Source organism: Geotrypetes seraphini, chromosome 14 (genome assembly GCF_902459505.1).
Source record: "Geotrypetes seraphini chromosome 14, aGeoSer1.1, whole genome shotgun sequence".
NCBI lineage: Eukaryota > Metazoa > Chordata > Amphibia > Gymnophiona > Dermophiidae > Geotrypetes > Geotrypetes seraphini.
In genome coordinates this window covers 5,123,889-5,149,639 of record NC_047097.1, presented here as the reverse complement: position 1 = coordinate 5,149,639, position 25,751 = coordinate 5,123,889, and the positions used below count along the sequence as shown (strand labels likewise).

Below are 25,751 nucleotides of genomic sequence, written 5' to 3'. Positions count from 1 at the left end.
TTCATTAGGGCTAGCCTGAAAACCCAATTGGCCTGGTGTTCCTCCAGGACAGGGTTGGGAACCACTGCCTTAACTAATATTCCAAATGTCTTTGGTATGTCATTATTGCTTCTATGATAATCATCCTGACAATGGTTTGTGCTCATTTTCAAGTGAGGGCCATTTTGGGTCTAAAAGGACTGAAGGAGAGCTGAGAGATATCTTCCTGCATGTGGCCATGATGCAACATGCAACTTCTCAACATTCATTCCTACCAGAACACCTGGCCTTGGTCACATACTGAACCCTTTGCTAATGTAGGACCACAAGTTACAAGTCCTAATATACATAACTGAAACACATAAGAACATTAGAATAGCCTTACTGAGTCAGACCAATGGTCCATAAAGCCCAACAGCCCATTCTCACGGTGGCCAATCCAGGTCACTAGTGCCTGGCCAAAACCCAAGGTGTAGCAATATTCCATGCTACCGATCCAGGGCAAGCAGTGGGAAAGATTCCGGAACACTGGAAGATGGCGAATGTTACGCCGATCTTCATGAAAGATTCAAGGGGAGACCGGGAAGCTACAGATCGGTGAGTCTGACCTCGGTACCAGGAAAGATGGTAGAGGCGCTGATAAAGGATCACATCATTGATCACCTTGACGGAAATGGGCTGATGAGGACCAGTTAGCATGGTTTTAGCAAAGGCAGAAGCTAGAGGCTCTGTTTTGCTGGACAGAATCCCACCTAAAAGCCATGTTGGTGGTACATGTAGTAGAAATGGACAATATACAAGTAGACTATCTCAGTCACCAGGCTCTAGATTCAGGGAAGTGGTCTTTGATCATGAATGCTTTTAACAAAATTGTAAAGCACTGGGAGAGGCTGACGTTTGATCTAGTAGTGTCAGTAGTCAACAAGAAGGCTTCTTGTTACTTCAGCCTCAAAGTAGAGCCGGGAAGCGCCAGCATAGACACTGTGGTACATCCATGGCCAATGAAGGACCTGTTGTACATATTCCCCCATGGACAATGATACTGGATGAGACTGGATTATTTGAAGAACAGCAACCCTCCAAGGGGTAGGGATTCTCATGCACCAGATTGGCTGTGTCGCACATAGTATGCAGATCTGGTTTGCCTAACGCAGGACAAGTGCCTCAGACTGCCACTACTCCTAGCGCTATTTTTGCTGGGTCCAATTGTCCTAGAGAGTCTGGAACACTTTGGGCTTATGGCATTGCTCTTGAGCATGCAGTCTTAAAAAAGAAAGAATATTCAGAGGGAGTTATAGCTACTCTTCACAATCTAAGATGCTGGCTACAGTCACAGCCTATGCTAAGGCTTGGAAGACCTTTCAGTGCGGAACAGAAGGTAAAGCCTTTTAGAGCCCCGATTTCTGCGGTTCTTTCATTTCTTCAGGATAGTCTCAAAAAGATCCTGGCAGTTGACCCCTTCAAGGTACAGGTGGCAAGCCTCTTGTGCCTTTTGGCTTGAGTGGAGAAAGGGTCTTTGGCTTCTCATCTGGATATGTCCAGGTTTCTGAAGGGAGCATTGCATTTGCATCCTCCTATGAGTCAACCATTTCCAACATGATATCTTAACATTGTGCTAGGGACCCTCTGTAGATCCCTCTATGAGCCATCACTAATGAATCTAACCTCGAGATGGTTTTCCCGGTAGCTATTGCCTCAACAATAAGGGTTTTGGAACTTCAGGCTCTGTCATGTAGAGAACATTCCTCAGATTTACGGAGGCAGATATGTCTCTATGCATGGTGCCTTCCTTTCTGTCAAAGATAATATTGGTGTTCCATGTCAGTCAGGAAGTCCCATTGCCTCCGTTCCAGATTACAGAAGTAAAGAAAAAGGACAAAGTTTTGGAGTTACTGGACATGAGGAAAGTTCTTCTCATTATCTCAAGGACCAAGGAAGCCAGCATCTAAGGCTGCAATTTCCAGATGGATCCACATAGCTAGTTTGTCTGACTACATTGGCTATGGTAAGCAGCTGCCACTCTCCTTGAAGGCATATTCCACCAGGTGTGACTTTGTGGGCAGAATCCCAGGCAGTGCTGCCCAAGGAGATTTGTAGGACAGCTACATGGTCCACTCCGCATACTTTCGCAGAGTTTTACAGAATGGACGTGAAAGCGCAAATGGATGCCATTTTTGGGTCCTTGGTGCTAGCAGCAGGCTCACCTGCACCCTCCCCCCTCCCTTAGACACAGGGGACAGCTTTGGTACATCCAACTGGTCAAGATTCATGCTCCTTTTGCACTGGAAGATAAGATTAGGTTCTGTCTCAATAATCTTCTTTCCAGCATAAAGGAATGAGTCTTGACACCCACCCTGTCAGATATCAATTTAGCCTGCTTGCTGTCTCAGACATATATATGTGTATCCAAATGCTTGCCTTGGAGTAGCCAAGAGAGTACGTAGGTGATTGTTTTTCAACTGTCCAGCAAGTGCAATAAGTAATGCAATTATTTGCTATGGCAAAGTCCATGGGACAGCCTATAATAGCTATATAAACATGAGGGCTGATTACACTCAGGTAGGTGGCTTGTTTGGGTCTACCTTGCTTGTATTAAGTCTCATGGGATTTTCATTAATTGTCTTTGTTGCAGAGCAGAAAAGACTTGACTTGGTTGGGGAGTTCCCCGTGCCCTCCTTGTTGTTTCCCCTCTTTTAGGAGTGATCAACTGCTTTATTATGAACTGAGGAGATGTACAGTGCCCACTGACACAAGGAGATGGAACTGAAAAGCTGCAGAAGATTCCTTCTGCAAAAAACTTACGGGTAGAGATAATTAACCCATTGGTCAAGATTCATGTTCCTTTAGACTGGAAAGAGGATTATCGGGGTAAAAACCTAATCTTCCCTTCGGGTCCCATAATGTACCAGGATAGGGTTGCAGAAATCCAGGACTGAATTTCCCTTTAAACTGGGTGACTTGGCTGCTCTCCAGCTCTACCTATTAAGCTCCATTCAAAGCATGTGCTTTCATAATCTCCATGCTCACTCACAAAAACTATTACTGCTATCACATCCATATCTGGGCTCTGCATTTTTTACTGCTACTTCTGGAGAGGTGAAATAATAGTGGAGGAGTAGGACCCTGATAGGGAGGCCCACAAATATATGCTTGCCTAGGGCCCAATATAGAGTTACTCTGGCTCTAGTTGTTACTGTGAGTTTTTGCCTCTGTGGCAAGTTTCTCTTCATATTCTACATATTTAATTAATTAATTTTGGTTATTTATATACCGCCTATTATCTAAGCGGTTTACAATCAGGTACTCAAGTCATTTTTGTCCCTATATATCCCAATGTGCTCACTAGCCTTCTTTATCAGTGCTTTGCATCTAACTTGCCAGTTCTTATGCTGATTCTTATTTTCTTCATTTGTATCATTCTTCCATTCTTTGAAGGATTTTTTTTTTTAATTGCTCTAATAGCCTCTTGCACTTCACTTTTTTAAGACAAAGACCAGCACGTAACATAATTTAAACATATTTGGGATAATCAGAGTGCTTTTTATCACTTTTGAGTTTTAGTACTTAGAAAGGAATTGTTGCCTTGAAACTACCTATATTTCACTGTTTTAAAATACCTGTCCCCTTGGGATGACTTGTTTTTTGACTCAGCCCTATCCTTCTACCTTTTAACGATTCCAGTTGAATCAGAAACTGACACCCTCATTTTTCATTCACAAATGCCCTGGGAGTTTTCCCCCATGTGATACCCCTTCCAACTTCTTCAAGCCCAGACATTGCAAAATGAGTCCTTGATCAGGGGGTGTGCACAGTGGCATAGTAAGAGGGGGGAGGGGGTTTGGACTGACCCATTCACCATTTTGGTAGGGGCGCTGGCACCTCTCTATACCCCTATGCCACGCTCATGTCCTCTCTCCCCACCCCCTAACTCTTTAAATATTTTATGGCATGAGCAACTGCTCTGGCCTAATGCTCACATCAGCCTGGCTCCCGTCTGAAATCACTTCTGGGTCACGGGGCCAGGAAGTGATGTCAGAGGGAAAGCCAATGCTGGTGTGAGTAACAGGCCAGAGAAGCTGCTTGCATTGGCGAAGATTTAAAGAGGTATGGGGGAAAGGGAGGGCATGAGTATGGCATGGGGGGTGGGGACGGAGTGGGGGCAGAGAGGAAAACATGGGATGCCACCGCTCAGGTGCCTCCTACCCTCGCCACTGGCTGTGCACCAGTAATCCTATAATTCCACAAGGTGTCATGCTTGCAGAAATCTAGCCACAAGGTGTCATGCTTGCAGAATGATCTGCTCTTGTCAAATGAATGCTGCTTCCTTGGCATCTCCAGTCCCAACCAATGCAGGGAGTCATAGACCAGACTGGGAGTTGAACCTAAATCTCTCTTTATGGTAGTGACCTCATATATGTGTCCGGTTCAGAACAGTGCTGTTTGCAGGTATTGATACTGACTGGGTTTGAAGCAATAGATGAAGTGCAATGCATGAAGTATCCTCAGTCTACTAAATGCTACCAGAAATCCATACTAGGTCACTGATTGGACATGACAAACAGGTTTAGTTAAGATAAAGCTGCGCCCCTGTGTACTGTGCAATATTTCAAAAGAATGTACAGCATGTAGAAACACTTAGCTGATATCAATCCAGACTTGTACTGCCATTATTATTTATTTTGTATTAACAAAGGGTGTAGCAAATTAGAAGCCAAAAATAACAGCTGAATGAAAACCAACAATGTGGTTGAGTAGAGATGATTCCTTTATTAAGTCAACAACTGTTTTAACAATAAAGTTGTCATTGTGCCAAAAAGAGGGCTGGCTTTGGCACCAGTAATACTGTGCAACAAACATCAAGGGTTCCCGCCAACCCCAACAATGCATCAGGGGCTGCATCTTTTTCCACAATGCTTCTCCTATATGGTCACACTAGTTGCTCAGACAAGTCCTCCATCACTCGGTGATGATACTTAAGGTCAAGATTAGTTGGGCTCTGAAGGGAACCTGCAATTTATCTCATACATATTTTTTGTGGATATCCTGAAAACCTGACTGGCTATGTGTGTCCTACAGACTGGGTTCAGAGCCTCTGAGGCAGCCAGAAGCTGAACAGAGAAGGAGACAGAAATTTAATGGTATACATTAAAGTACTAAGGCCGGTACTGGGTAGACATTGCAACAGAACCTACTTATACAAGTTAATTCCTTCCTCCATACACACTGTTTATGACTTCACATGTTCCTCTATGTTCTCGGTTACTGGCCCTTCATTATGGAATGCTCTTCCATCTCATCTCAGACTTGAAACTTCTCTAGAGAAATTTAAAGTTATCCTCAAATTATTTTCCAAGATATATTTGATTCTTCCATCCTTTCACTTTAACAGGTTTGCAAAGTCTCTAAAGCAAGGTACAGACAAACAGGGGGGGGGGGGGTTATCACTTTTTCCTATTATATATTGTAGTTCCTTTTTTCTTTTCTCTCTCACATTTTCTTTCCATTTCCTCTTCACTCCTGTTACAAATATTGTACACCACGTTGATATTATTATAATGCATTTTATAATCAAACAATAAAACTTGAAGCTATATGGCAATTCCATATAGGATGGGCTGGAGACGGTTTTGATGGGAAATCCAGTAATTTGGAACAGGAGGATAGTGCTGTATCTTGCAAAAGATGAGATGGTTCGGATAGGCTGGAGTGAGCTTCATCAGCAACACCAGTAGTTGGAACATAAGGACAATACCAGGTGAATATCTATGACACAGTAATATCAAATAAAAAAAGATTATTTAATTTAATCATTAACTTACAATGAGTTTAACTATTGGGCAGACTGGATGGACCAACCATTCAGGTCTTTATCTGTTTATTTATTTCGATTTCTATCTCTATCCCATTCTTCCAGAAGCTCAGAATGGGTTACAAATTGACATTCACAATCGTATGAAAACAGACTAGTCAAGACAACAAATAGGTTACAGTAGACAATCACAGATCTTATTCTAGAGATCTGCTGTCATTTACTATCCTATATAATAAAACCCTAGCCGCGCATGCGCACTCTTAACTACATGCTTCCATGATCCGTAGGTCTGTGGCCGCAGGAGTGCGCATGCGCGAGTCCCCAGCCTTCCCAGCACCTACCTACACTGGCCGACAGGACTGGCCGCCAGCTCTGGACTCCCTGCTCTCCCCAATAGTTGGCTCCTCTCACCAGCAGCACCAGCATCGAAGAAGGCTTCCGACACTGGCGGGGATCGAGAGGAGCCGCAGCGACACCTTGCAGGGCGGGAAGGGAAACGCCGAAAAAACACTCCAGCCGCTTTGCAGTCCCGACTCCAAAACTGCCGATTCCAGCAGTGTGTGCAGAACTCTACACACGCTGCTTCGGGGCCTTCTACTGCCCTGATTTGCTCTGCCGCGTCTGATGATGTCATCAGGGACGTGCCAGAGTAAATCAGGGCAGTAGAAGGCCCCGAAGCTGCATATGTAGAGTGCTGCACACGCTGCTGGAATCAGCAGCTTTGTCGGGACCGCAGGAAGGGAAGGGGGTAAGGGAAATGCTACTGCTGCACAGGGAAGTAGTGTGGGGGGAGGTAATGCTGCTGCACAGGGAAGTGGGGGGGATCAAAATGCTGCTGTACAGGGAAGTAGGGTGGGGGAAAATGCTGCTGCACATGGACATGGAGGGGGAGGGAATGCTGCTGTGGCTGCTGCACAGGGAAGGGGGGGGAAGAAAGACAGACAGCTAGCACCCGTTAATGTAACGGGCTAAAATACTAGTGTTACTATATTATATGAAGTTGGGAGGTGTTGAAGCTTGTGATTAAAAGCTATACTCATGAGCCAAGTTTCCAGCTCAGATCTGCAAGCTAAAATCTCTGTGATTTCAATGGTCATCAGGAATGTCAGACATAAGACCCAATGGAACACTTCATCTGACCCCCATATTTGTAGTGGAAGTGGCAAGGGCTTCCCCATTCAGCACTGTAATGATCCCGATGGTCAGGAGAAGGAAGAATAGCAACAGTGCAACATTTCAGGTCACATTTGTTATAAGAACATAAGAAGTTGCCTCCGCTGAGGCAGACCAGAGGTCCATCTCGCCCAGCGGTCCGCTCCCGCGGCGGCCCATCAGGCCCATTGCCTGAGCAATGGTCCCAGACTATCCCTATAACCTACCGCTACTCTTATCTGTACCCTTCAATTCCTTTATCCTCTAGGAACCTATCCAAACCTTCTTTGAAGCCTTGTAACGTGCTCCGGCCTATCACAGCCTCCGGAAGTGTTGGAGGATTGGTGGTCCTCCTCTCTACTCCATCACTGCAGCTGATTGTGGGAGGGGGAAGAAGAACAGTGATAGTGCTTCATCTTGAGCCGCAACCTTCTCATCCTATTACTACCGGTAGGTCCCAAATGTATAAATCTTGGTGGCTCTCTTCCTCCTCCTGCACTGATCATTTTGATTAGGAGAAGGATAATGGCAGTGTAGTGCTTCTAAAGGCATCCTCATCCTCTGTGTCCCAGTATTGATATTGAGCTTTGATGTCCTGCACAGTTCAAAGTATGAGACCGACTCTGGACAACACAGGAAGAGGATGTGATTGGAGAGTTCCACTGCTATCTTTCTTGTCTACAAGATGACATGGTCATAGGAGCATAAGTGAGCAGATGAAGGCGAGAGAGACAAAAGAGTGATAGAGGATACAGGAACAAAACAGTGAGTGAGAAGATGTTGGGGGGGGGGGGGGAGAATGAATGAGGGTGTAAGAAAGAGACCAAGGTTGATAAGATCAGAAGTGCTCTGTGATAATGGGTGAAGGGATCTGGAATACAGGAAGGTGGGGAAAGTGAGAGAGGGGTTTTGTGGAGTATAAGGGGATCAAAGAAGATCAAAACATGCTGCAGACTAAATGTACAACAAACAACAGCATAGTGGGCTGGAACCACCTTGTAATGCACCTTGGTACGCTGTGAGCAAAAATGGCAGAAACATCTGTTTTCACTCGGAGCGTACCAACATGCAAGACAACATGGGTCCCATTTGTTGTTTTACAGCTTGCGTTGCACTATATGATCACAGAAAATACAGCTTTGTGACTCCTGAGGCAGGCTACGGCTGAAACATGATTCATGTTGAGTCAATGTACATCTAGACTCAATAAAGGTTCTTAATTTGCATCTTACTTTTTCATCTATGGACTATTTTGTCATTGTTCCCATCCACTCGGCTGTTGTTTGGTGTAAGGCAGTGGTTTCAAACTCATTTTGGAGTTGTAGGTACTTGGAGGGCCTCAGAAAAAAATAGTTAATGTCTTACTCTATGTTTATAACCTAACTAATTTATTTTTCTCAAGTACTTTAGCAAGAATGTGAGCCTTTGGGACAGTCAGGGAACTCTAAGTACTCTCTCTTCATCTTAATTAATCTTACTTATTGCATTTCTTCTGTTTCTACTGTAAACCGCTTAGAACTTCACGGTACAGCGGTATATAAGAAATAAAATTATTATTATTATTATTATTAAAGAAAATGACAATTTTGCATGAGGTAAAACTCTTTATAGTTTATAAATCTTTCCTTTCAGCTAAGTCTTAATAATAATATTGTAATTTATAGCTAAAGAGACACATGATCAAGAAACTATTTTATTTTACTTTTGTGATTATGATAAACATATGGGGGCCTCAAAATAGTACCTGGCAGGCCGCATGTGGTCCCTGGGCCATGAGTTTGAGACCACTGGTGTAAGAGAATCATCCATAAATAGTGTTTGGTCTTATACTTTTGTGGAAGGCCAAGTGGAGAGATGGGAGCCAATTCAGCATTGCCTTCCTCCCAATTTGCACCTAAACAATTGTTCTTCCTGATCCTGAATCTCATCCCTTTCTCTCCTTTTCTCTGATTCTCCCTATCCTCTCTTCTCTGTACTTCTCGCTTCTCTATTTCCCTCTTCCCTTCACAGTATCAATATCTAAAATCCCCTTACCTCAAAATGATAAAATAAGTTAACTGCACACATGCAATGTCACATAAAGCTTTTATTTAAAAAGGTCAAATTCAAATGCATCTTTATTTAATATGCAAAATATATGCATACGTCTCTCCTTCTCTCAGCCCCTGTCAAGTTAGTCAAATGGTGAACTGAGAATAACGTTTTCTGTTTAGGCAGAAAGATGCCAAATTCTGACAGCTCCGGGGAAGGCTGCAAACTCTCCCAACAGACACCTTCTGCAGAGATCAGCCATTTCAGGTGAACATTCAGCACCACAGGGACCACTTTGGTGGAATTAATGTACTGCAAGTCCTTGCTTTTTTCATACTAATGCCAGCACAAAGCCCACAGCGGAATCAATTGCTTTCCTTTATCATTCTTTCATCTACCCTTTCAAGAGCTCTTTTATTCCAAGTTAAAAGGTAAGTAAGTCAGGTTGACCTTAATTTTGTACAGTTCTTTCCCACCATTGGGAGAACCAGAAATTAAATGAACTGCAACAGCTCTGGCTATAAAATACAGTATCGATCTTCTAGCATTTGCTGAAGCTTACAGGTAACTTAGCTTCTATAAATACCCCTCCCTCTAATAGTTAAACATCATGGTTAGGGCTGAATTAATAAAGCTTGACAGTATGTTTCAATTTACACCCAGATACTAGCGCTGAATGCCCAGATATAAAGCAGTCAATATTCAGGTATTGTAGAACTGATACCCAGATAATTGTCTGGATAAATTAGAATTACTAGTTTGACATCCTGACTTATCCAAATAGTCATCTGGGTACCAGCATTGAATATTGGTGGAACCCGAATAATTTCTGGCTCTCTTGACTCTGCCTCCAGACTGTCCCAGCACTATCTGGATGGTGCTAGGGCAGTCCGTAATCATTGTCAGAAGCATTATCCAGAGTTCCGGTGAGCAGCACTTATCAATTTTGAAGCTTCTGATACACAGATGAGTTCAGATGAATATTGACCCCATCATGTTCTACAGGTGTTGCATGAGGGCTTTCATGTGACATGTGGTCTTTCTCAGTATGATAGTTCTTATGGCAGTATAGGACAATCAAGGCATTGTGACATCACTGATGAGTTTGGCTCTTAGGCATTAGTGGAATGAGGCATTATGACATCACAATCTCAACTCTGGAATGTTGCTACTATATGCTGCTCTTGCTAGGGATGTCCATGCTGAGTTTGGTGTGTGGTTGAGGAGGGTTCACAGAATCCACTTACCGGTAACTTGCGAAATACAAAGCATTGATTACTCAAGTGCCCATTTGAGAAGCTGTCCATTTGTCCTCTTCCTGGAGTAAAATGTCAGTCTGGGCTTTTATGCCTAGTGTTCCCAGAAGTGACTATTCAAAAGCTTTCCCCCTCACCCTGATCAAGTGCTATCTGAAGGGATAGAAAGCAGCTAGGTACTTATGGTGAAGGAAATGAGAGGATCACAGCAGGCATAACAGGATTACATGCAGCCACAAGGTAATCAACTACAGGCAGGGCAGGATTAATTCGTCAAGGGCCCCTAGGCACACAAGTACACTGGGCCCCCTGCCCCCCATCCTGACTACAATAGCTGGCCAGAGGGATGTGTACTCCCTCCGGCTAGCAGGCCCACCTCTTCAAAATGGCAGGCCTTCCCTTCCCTGGTGCATCCTGGGATGTACCATGGAGGAGCCTAGGGCTCTAATTGGCCCAGGTTGTTTAAGGAGCGTCATTTGAAGATAAGTACTTTTGATTTTGAATGAATAACGTTTCTTAGCGCATATATTTTTGAATTTTATTGCCCTGTTCAGTGGCGTAATAAGGGTAGGAGGCGCCTGGCTAGGGCTATGGCGCCCCCCCTCCCGCACTTCCCCATGCCCTCCTCTCTGCCACACTCCTCCTGTGCCCCCTCCCCGCTCCTTCCCACCCCCATTCCACACTTGTGCTCTCCCTCCCTCCCGTATCTCTAAATCTTCACCAGCGTGAGTGGCTTTGGCTGCATGCTCCTCGCAACAGCGTTGGGTTTCCCTCTGATGTCGCTTCCTGGCCCTGTGACCCAGAAGTGATTCATAGGGGAACCAGGCTAGCGCGAACAACAGATAGAGGTTGCTCGCACTAGCGAAGATAATACAGAGGTATGGGGTGAGGGGAGGGATGGTGTGAGTGTGGCAGGGGAACAGAGAGGTGCCAACACTACCAACTGAGTACCCAGGGTGGTCCACACACCCCTTACTATGCCACTGACCCTGTGTTTTCATGACCGTTAGGATTTCAAGAACTTCACTACTGGAATGTCAAGTGAATGTCATCCTGGGAAAGGGATTTCATAACATAACAACAAATGTCTAGACCGCATAACCATAAGTTTTATGCGGTTTACAAAGGATTATACTACAGAAAACAAAAAAAATAGTTTTTATGAAGAGTGCAGAAACAATTTGTCAAAAATTTAGAAAAAGATAAGTTTTCAGCAACTCTCTAAAGTGCTCATATGAAATAGAATTCGTTAAGAGTAATCTGAAATCTTTGTCATGATATGCTGCCTGATAAGCAAGGGTATGCTCAGATATATCTTACTTTTGCAGCCCTTAACCCAGGGGTGTCCAACCTTTTGGCTTCCCTGGGCCACATTGGCCAAAAAAAATGTTTCTGGGGCCACACAATCGTGCAAAATGCTGCAGCAAGACAGAGCAGGGAGCCGGCAAGACGGTAAACACCCGGGGGCAGCAGAGGAAAACAGTGCATCGCCCTTGACCGGGGCTGCACAAAATACTTCACGGGGACGCATGCGGCCCTCGGGCCACAGGTTGAACAACCCTGCCTTAACCGAAGGAAACGCAAAAAGAGCATGTGATCTTCTATTATTCTTCTGTGGTAGAATATCAAATCTGACAACCAGGTATTGCAATATTTTGATGAATGTTTGTTATTGCCAGGAGTATATGAGAAAGTCAGTTAGTAAGTGGAGTTTTTCCTGCCAATGACTGAAGGTGAGTCACCCTGTTTTAGGTACTCCTTGTGGGGGTTCAACGGAGTTTGACTCTTTCAACCTGAGGCTTTTTCTCTACTTTCATTGCTTTTGCAGTGAGCGGTGGCGTACCGCGGGGGGGAGGTCCGCACTGGGTGCAGTCTTAGGGGGGTGCACAGCCGGCCAGGTCCGGAAAATTCAGCGGTGAATGGTGTTGAAACAGCTCCCTTTCTCCCTCCCTGCCCCTTACCTTCGTGGCGCTTTGCCCCCCGCCCACCAAACAACAGGCCCAGTCCGACAAACCTCCCTGCCCTGTGGCCATGAGTCTAAATTACCTTCTTACAGCAGCTGGAGCATTGAAGCTGCATGTGGCTGCCGTAAAGGTCATCTGTAACGCAACCGGAAGTTGCATCAGAGACGACCTTTAAGTCAGCCATATGCAACTACAACGCTCCGGCTGCTGTAAGAAGGTAATTTAGACTCGCAGCCACAGGGCAGGGAGGTTTGTCGGACCGAGCCTGTTGTCGGTCGGTCGGGTGGGAGCGCCAAGAAGGTAAGGAGCAGGGAGGGAGAAAGAGCGGAAAGGTGGAGTGGAGAGGAAAAGACATTTAAGGGAAATGGGTAAAACAAAGGGGGGGAGAAGGACGCTGAAAGCACATGGGGAAGACAGAGGGAAGGAGAAGGACGCTGAAAGGACATGGGGAAGACATGGGGAGAAGGACGCTGAAAGGACATGGGGAAGACGGGGGGAAGGAGAAGGACGCTGAAAGGACATGGGGAAGATGGGAGAAAGATGCTGAAAGGACATGGGGAAGACGGGGGAGAAGGATGTTGAAAGGACATGGGAAAAACAGAGGGGGAGAAGGACGCTGACAGGACATGGGGAAGACAAGGGGGGAGAAGGATGCTGAAAGAACATGGGGAAGACAGAGAGGGAGAAGGACGCCAAAAGCACATGGGGAAGACAGAGGGTGGAGAAGGACCCTGACAGGACATGGGGAAGATGGAGGGGAGAAGGACGCTGAAAGAACATGGGGAAGACAGAGGGGGGAGTAGGATGCTGTCAGGACATGAGGAAGACGGGGAGGGGGAGAAGGATGCTGAAAGGAAATGGGGAAGAGAGAGTGGGGAGAAGATGCTGAAGAGAAATGGAGAAGAGAGAGTGGGGAGAAGACGCTGAAGGGAAATGGGGAAGAGAAAGTGGGGAGAAGACGCTGAAGGGAAATGGGGAAGAGAGAGTTGGGAGAAGACGCTGGCATGGAAGAAGACAGAGACTATGGGGGGAGCGGAGGGAAGAAGATGGGTGCCAGAACAATTTGGAAGGGGGGAGAAAGGGAGAGGCACAGTAACAGAGCAAATGGAAAACGCAGAGAGAAGAGAGACAGTGGATGGAATGAGAACATGAGGAAAGCAGCAACTAGGCAACAAAGGTAGAAAAAAATTATATTTCTTTTTTTTTTTTTTTGCTTCAGGATAAAGTAGTATATTAGTTGTGTTGATAAAAATTTATAAACACAGCCCTGCCAGCTGAACATCTCTTTCTCCAGTTCAGCAGCCAGAACTTTGATTTATAAGGAAGGAATAAGCTAAATATTGCAGTACTGAGGCTTGTATGGATGCTGCGGGGATGGTGACAGGGCAGTGAATGGGATGGCAGTGACGGGGACAGATTTTTTCCCCGTGTCATACTCTAGTGCTCACGTCAAAAGCTTCCCTCTGACTCAGTTTCCTGTTTCTGCTCTTTGACTGAGCACCGCATTGCCGATCTGAAGTTCTGTTGATGCCAGGGGTAGAAGGAGGCCTGTTGCCGATCTTAAGTGTCATCGGGGGTGGGGGGGGGTTGCAGATCTTGTTGCCAAAATCAGAAGGATGAGGAAGGGAGAAAGATGGGCCTGTGGTGGATGGAGGGATTGAGAGAAGGGGGCAGATGAAGGAAGTAGGGAGAAGGGGCAGATGATGGAAGTGGGGAGAGAGAGGAGAGCAGATGATGGGGGAAAAGGATTGAGTTAGGGAAATACTGGAGGGGGTGAGGGAAAGAGGTGGCGAGCTGTAGGTAGACAGTAAAAAAGAAAATTGATGAGAGGGTAGTAAGAATGTAATCTAGATGGACGCAGAAAATAAATTGAAAAGGAAAATGAGGGAAGAAAGGGATTGCAGAAGAGAGGTGTGGGAGAAGGAAGGAGAGGAGAGAAATGCCAGACCAATGTGGGTGAAAGGAAAGATGGAAGGGGGAGGCATACAGTTTCTGGAAGGGGCATAGAAGGAGAGAGGATGCCATATAGGGAGGGGCAGACAGTGGATGGAAGGAAGACATTAACAAGATGAGGAAAGCAGAAACCAGAGAAGACAAAGGTAGAACAAAAATTTTCTATTTATTTATTTATTGCTTTAGGAGACATGGGTCACTGTTTCTGTGGTGTTACATTTTATGCAGAGTCCAGCTTCTTACTGGTTCAATTTAACCTTTGTCTATGTATTTCTATTTTATCCCCCTTTTTACAAAACTGTGGAGCACCAGCCGTGGAGGTAGCAGCTCTGATGCTCAGAATTCTATGAGCGTCAGAGCTGTTACCACTGTGGCTAAAATCCACACTACAGTTTTGTAAAAGGGGGAGGGGTTAGTTTGTGATGACATATTCCATACTAGGCGAAAGTGTGTTCTGTGTGTTCCAAAGACATGGTTTTCTGTTAGGATTGATGGTGTAGGATTGATCTGTACTAGTCTGGCTTGTTTAGTTTTACAATGGGTGTATTGATGTACTGCTCACTGCAATATGTAAGATGCTGCCTTTTCATAGGTACTCATGTGTGACGTGTGGCTTGTTACTAAAAATCATGTTTTTCGTACAGATGGGGGGGGGTTGCCAAAAAATGATGGGCCCCGGGTGTCACATATGCTAGGTACGCCACTGGCAGTGAGTGGTTCTGAAATGATTGGATTATTTTTGCTATAGTGTTAGTGGACACTCCCCATCACTTATCTCCCCCCCTCTACCCCCTGCCTTTACATGAAGACATTAACAGCCTCAGCTCAGGGCTTTCAGCTGACTCCGCTTTCAGACTCCTTTCTTTTAAAGCTCTGTAATGGATGAATGGTCTCACAAACTGTTTATGCAAAGTAGTTATTGTAATGAAAGTTTTATTAGGGGAAATAGATCAGTCTAATGACGTGCTTGAGCCTTACTAATCATCTTCACCAGTCATGACAGCCAGGTCTCAAAACCTGAAACTTAACGGGAAGCAAAGACCAGCAGCTTGCCTTTCCTCCAAAGAGGATCCTGACATACTACAACTGGAGTATCAAACACACAGCAGGCTAAGGGGTGGAGAACTTGACATCCCATTTCTATAACCTGGACTACACCTGCCTGTTACCCTCTGAATCACTTCTGGCTCACAGGGCTAGGAAATGACCTCATGTTATGTAGTAAGAGAGACAGAAATAGGTCTTTTCTCAGTATAGGGTCCACAGCTCTAGCACAGTGATCAAGATGAGCTGGCAGGGAGAGCAGGGGCTGCCTTCTTAGCTCCTATTTTGGGGGTGAGGGATGGGGAGAGCGCTGCTGTTGTGCGTGTGTTGTATGAGTGCACAACAGCTACCCAGAAAAATTTCTTCCTAAATGGGGGGAGGGGGTTCCCTTTCGTGCATCAAAAAAAAAGCTCATTAGAATATCAATGAGCTCCTTGTAATGCATTTAAATAGGGTTCTCAGTAGCTGCTAGGAGCATCGGTAGCAGCCATGGAGAACCCTTTAGAACATTGGGAGGAGAGCTTCCATGCTTTAAGGAGTCTTACTGACATGGAAACAATTTGAGGAATGGGGTCTGAGTTATGAGCTGAGGGTGATTGCTTCTGGTCCTACTGGCTGAGACTGAGGCCCATATGCTCAAAACTCACCATGCCTTTAACGATCAATGCTAAACCAGTTTTAACCTGTTTAGCATCAAAGTATTTCAGCTATCGATGCCCAAAATGGCTAATTGGCAGGACAGATGCCCACTCCCTCCTGCTGCCAGAGCCTTAGCGAATCCCTGACTCCCCATACCTCTTCAAAATGGTGTTCCTTCTACTTCCTGGTGCATCCTGGGATGAACTGGGAGGGGGCCTAAAATGCTGATTGGCCCAGGGAAGGCCCACCATTTAGAAGTAGTGGACATCCCACCTACTAATCTTCAATTTAAAGGTGGGGGGAGGGGTTTCGCAGAGAGGCCCCAGTAGCAGGAGGCACTGGGCATCCCTCTTGCTGATCTTCAGTTTAAAGGGAGAGTCCTGGGTGTGGGGGGGGAGGGGGGTTCAGTGACTGAGGCAGGAGAGAGTGGGCTTCCCTCATGCTGATTTTTTGGTTAAGTTTGGGGGAGTAGGGAAGGAGGGCCATCGTCCAGGGGGTCTAGGCACAACTTTTTTTTTTTAAATGGGCACAGATGTGCATGTGTAACACATGCACAACATCTGTGCCCATTTAAAAAAACAACAACCTACTCTTTCTGCCCCGAACAGCTGAGTGACAGGAGGCCACTTCAGAGCTTCCCCTGCTGTTCATGTGTCAGTCACTTTCTCCAACAAGTGATAGGATGGGATTATGGCGAATGTCTGCCAAACTCATTTGCATGCGAAATTGTTTCTCAACATCGACTGCCATTTTCAAATTGGACCATTTACTGGCACCACAGTGACCCGCAGGATTTTAATGGCAATTTTAGAGCATCTGGTGCTGAGAATCTATAAAATACAGAGGTTAACACCCCATTTAGTGACTCTACTGGGTTCCTAAATTTACAACCTTTGCCAATTGGTGAGTTAAACCTGCTATTCAAATAAATAAACAAAACAAGAATAGCCTGGATCACACGTGAATTTTCACAGGGAAAAAGCAAGGCGGAGTCCCATTAGGATTCATTCAATTTCTATACCATTCTCCCAGGAGAGCTCAGAACGGTTTACATCAGATTATTCAGGGACTCAAGCATTTTTCCCTGTTTGTCCCCGCAGGCTCACAATCTATCTAATGTACTTGCTGAAGGCCATAGTGATTAAATAACAGAGCACACCATTCACACCCAGATGCTCTAAAATTGCTATTAAAATCCTGTGGGTCCGATTTGAAAACGACGATCGATGTTCAAACAGCTTTGTATGCAAATGAGATTTGCGCAGAATATTTCATGGAATGAGGCCTGAACGTGCGCATGAGCATCAATCATACGCATGCCTTATAGGAGCACATCATATGGGTAGGGAAGGGGAGGGGTGAAATGTGAAAACTTTTTTTGCACTGCTTCGGCGGGAAACGTGCTTCCCTCATGCAATTGGCAAGCCCCCCCCCCTCTCCAAATATGATGAACTTCTACCTCGCATGCAATGGACAACCTAAGCTTTTACGCATGTGGCTCAGACCCGCCTTCAACACACGCACCTGAACCGCATTTTTAACACTCCCGGCACTCCCGGACCAGCCGGTCATTTCAAGCATTAAAAAGTCAGCACTTCATTTTGTGCATCAAGGGGCAATGTCAGAGCATCACTGGGAGAACTAGTTTTAATATTAATTACCTCATTTTACTATATTTACATAGCAGAGTTGGAGGCTGCTAGGAAGCATGGAAAAGGCCTCGGTGAGCCATTATGTAGGTAAAATACTTCAACGCTAAACCGGTAAGATCTGGTTTAGCGTCAATCATTAAAGTCACGGTAAGTTAAGAGCATCTGGGCCTCAGTCCCCTGAGTCACTGGTGAAGGGGTTCATAGACAACGGCGCGAAAGACAAAAGCGCACGCCGACAATTGAGCGCAGCACTCGCCGTCGCGCCGCTCTATATTACAGTTTTTAGGGGCTCCGACGGGGGGTTTTGTTGGGGAACCCCCCCCCAGTTTACTTAATAGACATCGCGCCGACGTTATGGGGGGTTTGTAACCCTCCACATTTTACTGTAAACTGAACTTTTTCCCTAAAAACAGGGAAAAAGTTACGTTTTCAGTAAAATGTGCGGGGTTACAACCCCCCCACCCCCCACAACGCGGCGCAATGTCTATTAAGTAAAGTGGGCTACGCCCCCCCCGTCGGAGCACTAAAAACAGTAATTTAGAGCGGTGCGGTGGCGCGAGCTGCGCTCAGTTGTCTGGGCGCGCCTTTGTCCCAGCGCGCTTTTGACCTGACACCGGTGAAGGACACCTCAGTGACTTGGGCCTGGGGTGCTAAGTGCTCCGACGCTGCTCCGATGTTTGTGGGAATTCTATGAGCATCAGAGCATTTAGAAGCCTCCACCACAGCTTAGTAGAAAGGGGAGGGGGTTGAGTGGTTCTGACATATGCAAAGATGATCACACTGGTGTCTATGTTTTTGATAGTGAGGCAAGTCTAATTGTTTCATGCACACTCGCAGTCTGCAAGTCGCTCCTGGAGCAACCTGCTTCTCTTAAAGCAGGGGTGTCAAAGTCCCTCCTTGAGGGCCGCAATCCAGTCGGGTTTTCAGGATTTCCCCAATGAATATGCATGAGATCTATTAGCGTGCAATGAAAGCAGTGCAACGCAAATAGATCTCATGCATATTCATTGGGGAAATCCTGAAAACCCGACTGGATTGCGGCCCTCGAGGAGGGACATTGACACCCCTGTCTTAAAGCAACAAACTCTCAACCATTCGTACCTTCGGAATATGTACAGTGTACGGAATTCATGTGTTCTAATAAATGTTACTAAAGCCATTTTTAGAGTCTTGGGTATTTATACTTTTACAGTTGTCTTCATCTTGAGAAAACAGTTGTGCATTCTATATAAGATTTCACAAGAAAAGCATACCTCAGGCACCCCGTCAAGCTGGCATGATTCACCTTTCCTGCGATAACAATTGTTTTCATTGAAACGTGTTCAGCAGCCCCCCGGAACTCTTCAGTACCCCGGAGAATGCTTGTGTTTGTGCTAATTACTGTTTAGCGTACACAGGGTTTTTTTTGTCACTTTCCCTGGCTTGCATTACTCGTAGCTGTATGGTCCCGTGAAAACATGTCCTACTAGAGTGTGAAACCTACTGAAATGGCAATTATCAAAGAAAAGAAACAAACAAAAAAAAAGATCCTGGGTTACAAGATTCAAGGTACAGTAGCTGCATTTGAAGCAGTTGATCTATTTTGATGTCTCAGTTTCTCTCATTGGGTGCATTAATTTTTTCAGGTTCATCATAGCTTTGCCAGGCCGGCTACTACCAGAGGTTAATGTGACAATTTCATGTCACTGTCACAGGAATGCAGCATTACAAACAGGGCAGGATTAAGCAATAGGCCAAGTACGCATGTGCCTAGGGCCTGAAATGGTCAGGGGGGCCCAATGAAGGAGGGTATCAACATTGTTTTTTCCAAACGGTGATGGACTCCTCCAGCATCGATCGGCAACGCGGGCCCTCACCCCGATTGGCAACACAGCCCCACCCCACCCCCATTGACGGAAAGTAAGACAAGCAAACCATGCGGGTAAGAAAGGCAACGGGAACTGTAATTGTGCAAGCGGTGCTGCTTGCCCAAAGCTTCCCTCTGACGCAGCTTCCTGTTTCCGCCTGGGCGCATGGTGGGGTGGGGCGGGGCAGGGGGGCCCAGTGTACTTGTGTGCCTAGGGGCCCTCGACGAATTAATCCTGCCTTGATTGCAAAGCATCACAGTTCTACAGCAGTTACACATCAGTGCGTTGAATCTGTAGCACCGGAATAAAACTGGAGTTAGCCAATATCCATCATGATCACAACAAAATCATTCAACAGCTTTCGATGAGGTTCCCATCACGCTTGGAGAGATTTCATGACAGGCAGAGATGGCTGGGAGAATGATCAGCGGAGGTTTGCTGCTGTCTCTCCCTCCCTACTTCAGACACATCCATTAACTACTAATTACTGAATAATGACATTTCTTCTCTTTCCTCCCCTCATAGATTTCATTTATGGCTGTCAGATTCAGAGCATGCATGCAGCAGCACAAGGCAGTGAGGCTTCCTCCCTTCATATGCTCCCCCATCCTGCAGCCCAATGCAATTTCACCGAATGCTCCCTGTACCAAGAATGAATAAGGGGACCATAAATTCAATACTTGATGTGCTCTGAGTGATTACAGAGGCTATAGCAAATCTGATACAAAATCACTCCAATATATTCAATAATATTTCCTGAAGGTCTTATCAAGTTATAATGAAACCAGTGCTCAGAGGCATGGGGGTGAAAACGAGGGGCGAACCCCAAGACTTTCACCTCACCACCCAATCATCGCATATTCAATATATTTTTAGTTGAAATTCAAAAGTCTTCATTCAGTTGTGTACCCACAGTGTCACTTTCTCATATAATAATGAATCAAAAATCATTCAAAAGACAAACTTATCTTGAATTGTAGGTTCTGACGTGGCCCGTTTCGATCCTGCGTCAGGGAACCAAAATCTTAATTCAAAGCATTACTTCAAAGGTAGAAATATCTCAAAAATGTAAATTAATTCAGAGCTTTAACCGGAAGATTTTCTCCCTCCACCAGGGTTAACGGCTAAAGCCCTGTACCAAGAAAGCACACATTGCATTTTCATGTCTTCTCTGCAGTTATTTTTCTGACCACCAAAATCATTAATCCTGACAGATGTGATAGGAACCTAAAGAGGATTCATTGTGTCTCCGTAGGAGGGTTATGAGTCAAGCAAAGCAGAGGTACTGTTGTAATTACAACTACACAATTCTCTTTTCCTTGTCTTAGTTTGATTCTTTCCATCCCAAGCACTTGTAATAAACCAATAATTAATCCCTGATGTTCCTGCTTCTCAGGCCATTGCTCTAACCAGGGTGTGGAGGTGAAGTTGTTGATGGAGTTGCTTCAAATATACCAACTTCCACTCTGACTTCAACTTCAAAATAAAAACTTACAACTTTTTGTTTCATTTTATTGTTCTTTCTGAACTAAAGGAGCATTTGGAAACAGTTCCATTCAAACTGTCTCTCCTCTTTCCCCTCCAGTTAAGATACACATGCATGCACAGATTGGAAATAATTCCATTACATGTGCTCTGCAAGCTTTCCTCATCATGCACATTGCCTACCCCCTAACCCCACCCCCAAGTACTGCCACTCCCCTTTCCCAGCTGCACTGGCTCTTAGTAATTCAAATGTGTATTTCACTCTTTGCTGAAAATTCTACTGGGAAACCTGGAGACTGAACCACTCAGCTTTATCACGAGTGCTATGTATGGTGACACCTAGCAATAGACCTGTATAATTTGTTACTGCTTACTATGTGTACTGCCAACTAGTGGTGTAGAAGCCATGGGTCAATGGCATTCTGTAGTCAAATTGTAAAATTCATCTTTTGAAATCTGTTGTCAGCAACATTCAGTGGTTTAATATATTAACTTATTTGGTTTAATTCTATCATTGTTTCCAAGCCAAAGGAATGTCAGAGATTTAAATAGAGACAAAACAGATACACATAAACACGCATACTTAAACACAGGATCCCTCGGTGGAGTTGGAAAAAATGACATGATCCGTGCTTCTCAAGCTTTCCCTACTAATTTTTAAATTCAAAATAACCATATCAAAGCCTGCTTAAAATATATATGGCCTCCGTACAAACCTGGGATTAAATACTTCTAGCATACATATAATTCTATTGTACATAATCAGGGCCAGCTTAACCTATGGTCCAGGTGAGGCTCTGACCCGGGGCGCTGGTTTTAAAGGGTGTCAAATGTCCGGGACAGTGACTTCACTGGCCTATAAGTTAAGTTATGAGATGTAGCTTGACCACTCTGCTCCTCCTCCTTCCACCAACACTGCTGTCTGGTCCCAACGGGATGTGACTTCATAGGTCAGCTGTCGTGAGAGTGGAGGACCAACATCAGAGTCAGAGGAGGAAGAAGGGAAGTGCAGCACTTCCCATCTTCCTGCTGATGCTTGATACCGACATTAGCCCTCCCTCCTCACAGCAGCTGGCCCATGAAGTTGCATCCTGTGAGGACCGGGCAGTAGTGTTTGAGGAAGGAGGAAGGAACTGGCTTGGGAGACGGGACATGGGGGGGGGTTCCAAAACAGAAGTGGGTCTGGGGTGCAAGGCAAGGAGTGTCGTAGCAAGGGTAAGAGGCACCCATGGCAGTGGCGCTTCCTCACCTCCACACGCTCCTTCCCCACCCCCTCCTGCCGCGCGCATGCCGCTTCCCTTCCCCATACTTATGTAACATTCTTGGCATGAGCAGCAACCCCCCAAGCTGCTGTCGTGTCAGTGTTGGCTCTTCTTTTGATGTCACTTCCTAGGTGCGGGTCCAGGAAGTAATGTCAAAAGCGCCTACGATGGTGCCACAGCAGCTTGGGGGTTGCTGCTCGTGCCAGGAACATTACAGAGGTATGGGGGAAGAAGTGGAGTGCAAGCGTGGCAGTAAGGAGCAGAGGGTGGTGTACAAGTACCTGCGCTCTCACCAAGACAGCACCCGGGGCGGACCACCCCCTCCACCTTTACTATACCACTGAAGGCAGGCATCAAAACAGAAGTGGGTCCAGGGTGCCATAACGTCTTTAGATGACTCTGTATAGGGCCAGCTTAACCTTTGGCCTAGGGTGCCAGCGCTAAAGGGTGCCAAATGCCCAGGGCTGTGATATCAGCCCATAAGTGAAGCTACCCTGCCACTTGAACACTTCCCTCCTCTGATGCTACTGCTTGACACTGATGCTGGCCTATGAAGCTGAACCCTGCTGGGAATGGGTAGTAAGTAGTGTCAGAGGAGAGAACTGGCCTAGGGTGGGGAATGGTCTGGAGCACTGTAATAGTTGAAAGATGCAACGTCTTTAGAATCCTTCTGTTTTGATTTTTGAGGGAGGCTTATTTAGGGAGGGTAGATTTTCACCTTTGATCATCTTCTTTCTGTTAGTCCCTGGAGAATTCAGTATGCTAGGATATTATACATATTTTTAAAAAACCCTTTTTGGAGTGGCTTCTTCAGGCATCAAGGCACTTCCACTTCTGCAGATGGCACCCTGCGCAAGCTCGTGTGACAGGCACGCGCCACAAAGGAGTGAGTTCAATAGTGCTTGGCCATTCAGAGGACTCCTAGTTTTTCAGTACAAAACTTTGGGAATCAACGGTGAACTGTTCTATACAAGCCGTAAGTAGCACAAGATCTGTTGCTATAATAGCTGTCTAGCAGAATATTGATAACATAAGAACATAAGAAGTTGCCTCCGCTGTGGCAGACCAGAGGTCCATCTCGCCCAGCGGTCCGCTCCCGCGGCGGCCCATCAGGCCCATTGCCTGAGCAATGGTCCCAGACTATCCCTATAACCTACCGCTACTCTTATCTGTACCCTTCAATTCCTTTATCCTCTAGGAACCTATCCAAACCTTCTTTGAAGCCTTGTAACGTGCCTTGTAACCTGAGTAATATTAGTGTCACGTGCACTGCCACTACCTCCCTGCTGTCTAAAAATGTATGCTTGGGTTCCTTAAGGATGCCATGTTTCCATTGGTTTGCCAGATACTTGTCTAGGTCCCCTTTGTTTTCCTTTCAGAGATTCCATACTTGGGTGCCATGCTGGCAATGGTTGCTCTGGTGTTGTTTTTGGATACACTTGGCTGAGAATAGGATTTGGAACTTGCATGGGAACTTTACTATGTATCTTTATCTTCCTCCTCTAAGAAAGCATTCTTGGGACAGAGAATTAACTTTGCTGGGGGCTCCTGCAGGGGACACAAATAAAAAGTGCATCTGTAAAATTTTTTTTTTTTTTAAAAGGTATGCATACAGTTTTCCCCTCTTTCCTTGCTTTTAGTTCCACCTAATGTTTTGGTATTTTTCTAACCCTGTATTTTAGTTCTTGTAAGCTAGTAACAGTTTTTTTTGTTTGGGGTTGTTTTTTTTTTTTAGCATCTGAATAGTTGTATCTTGTTCATAATGCAAACTAATTGGTTCTGTGCTCAATAATAGGGGTGGGGGTTTTTCCAGCCCTAGCAGCTTTTAGCTGTTCCTTTTGGGTCTCTACTTCAATTGGAACCTCAGGTAGCTGAGGAGCCAATGCTCTCTAGCACAAAAACATGTTTGATTTTCTCTCCCCTTACCAGCCAGCATGTGCTCCCTACATCCCACCCATAGGTGTCAGCATTGTGTAGTGGCTGTGAGCACAAGCCTAGCTCAGGCAGGAATCATTCAAACCCAGGTGTTCCATGTGGCAGCTAAGAGCAGTGAGTGGAAACTACACAGATTTTCAGGAATGAAGGGGTGCAGGGAGACTGTTATGATCACAAACAACTATTTGAGCTTTCTAACCTGCCCAAAACCACAAGGCAAGTAACATCATTATTTATCCTTTTATTTTATACATGGAAATGTACTTCTGAGGAAACAATCTCAGTCAGAGTTGCCAGTGTTATGCAATAAAAATAATGAGTGGATGCCAAACTGAATGCAACTAGAAACACAATTTATTCAAATCAACATATAGAACAGGGCATAACCACACCACTGCACATCAAGGTACAAAATGCACAAATTAGAAATGGAACAATTGCTCCCTATCTGCCAACATCTCTTAAATGAATCCCCGAGGGCACTTTTCCAAAGCGTTTTCCCAACGACACTGAGCACTGACTGCATAGCACTGTGTCAAGGCCAGTGTTACACTTGACAGGGCTCAGGATGAAAATGTGGGAGAGGGCGCCAAAGCCTGCCACGAAGCTGTACTTCCTTCAGCTATAGGCAGGCTTGGGCCCCAAGACAGCTGCCTCTCTCTGAGAAAGGAAGCAAAGGAAACATTAGCGGTTTCTACAAGGCCAAGAGGTGAACAGACAGCCCAAACAGCAGCAAAGCAATAGATCTGCCCTCCTCTGAATAGCAGAGAATAGGAAAACTGGATGAATAATAGGTTGTGACACTTTTTTAAAAGAACAGCACCTGAAGACCTGTTGAGTCATGAAAAATCTTGTATTACCACCTCATTAAGAACAAGAATAACCTTACTGGGTCAGACCAATGGTCCATCAAGCCCAGTAGCCCATCTTCACGGTTGCCAATCCAGGTCACTAGTAGCTGACCAAAACCCAAAGAGTAGCAACATTCCATGCTACCGATCCAGGGCAAGGAATGGCTTCTCACATGTCTGTCTCAATAGCAGACTATGGACTTTTCCTCCAGGAAATTGTCCAAACCTTTCTTAAAACCAGCTACCACAACCTTTGGTAATGTGTTCTGGAGCTTACCTATTCTCTGAGTGAAAAAATATTTCCTCCTATTGGTTTTAAAATTACTTCCCTGTAACTTTATCAAGTGTCCCCCTAGTCTTTGTTATTTTTGATGGAGTGAAAAATTGATCCATTTGTACTCGTTCTACTCCACTCAAGATTTTGTAGGTTTCAATCATATCTCCCTTCAGCTGTCTCTTTTCCAAGCTGAAGAGCCCTAACATTTTTAGTCTTTCCTTATACAAAAGGAGTTCCATCCCCTTTATCATCTTGGTTGCTTTCTTTGAACCTTTTCTATTTCTGCTATATCTTCCTTGAGATAAGGAGACCAGAATTGAACACAGTACTCCAGGTGAGGTCGCACCATGGAGCGATATAGGGGCATCATAACATTCTTAGTCTTGTTAACAATCCCTCATTCTCGTAGACCTTTGAAAAAGTTGCTATTACCTTGAAAGGCTCCAGTTTTCTCCTGGAAGAATAAAGAGCAGGAGGAAGACGGATTCTTTCAGGTTTGGTTCAGTATTCTATCTGTCCACTTGCACCTTTTTAAATTGTGGGGTGAAAGCCAAGTTGCAGCACCGCTTTCTGACAGAAGTGTCTGGTATTCCCTGGAGGAGTCTGGCCTGG

General features: G+C 45.3%; 1 long non-coding RNA gene across 1 annotated transcript in view; it reads right to left on the bottom strand.

The window, feature by feature from the left end:
- Window positions 1-4,740: 4,740 nt before the first annotated feature.
- Window positions 4,741-25,751, bottom strand: part of LOC117348264 — a 41,999-nt gene continuing 20,988 nt past the window's right edge. The window contains exon 3 of the long non-coding RNA XR_004536941.1: window positions 4,741-5,742. This is a non-coding gene — a long non-coding RNA (uncharacterized LOC117348264). The remainder of the gene's footprint in view (window positions 5,743-25,751) is intronic.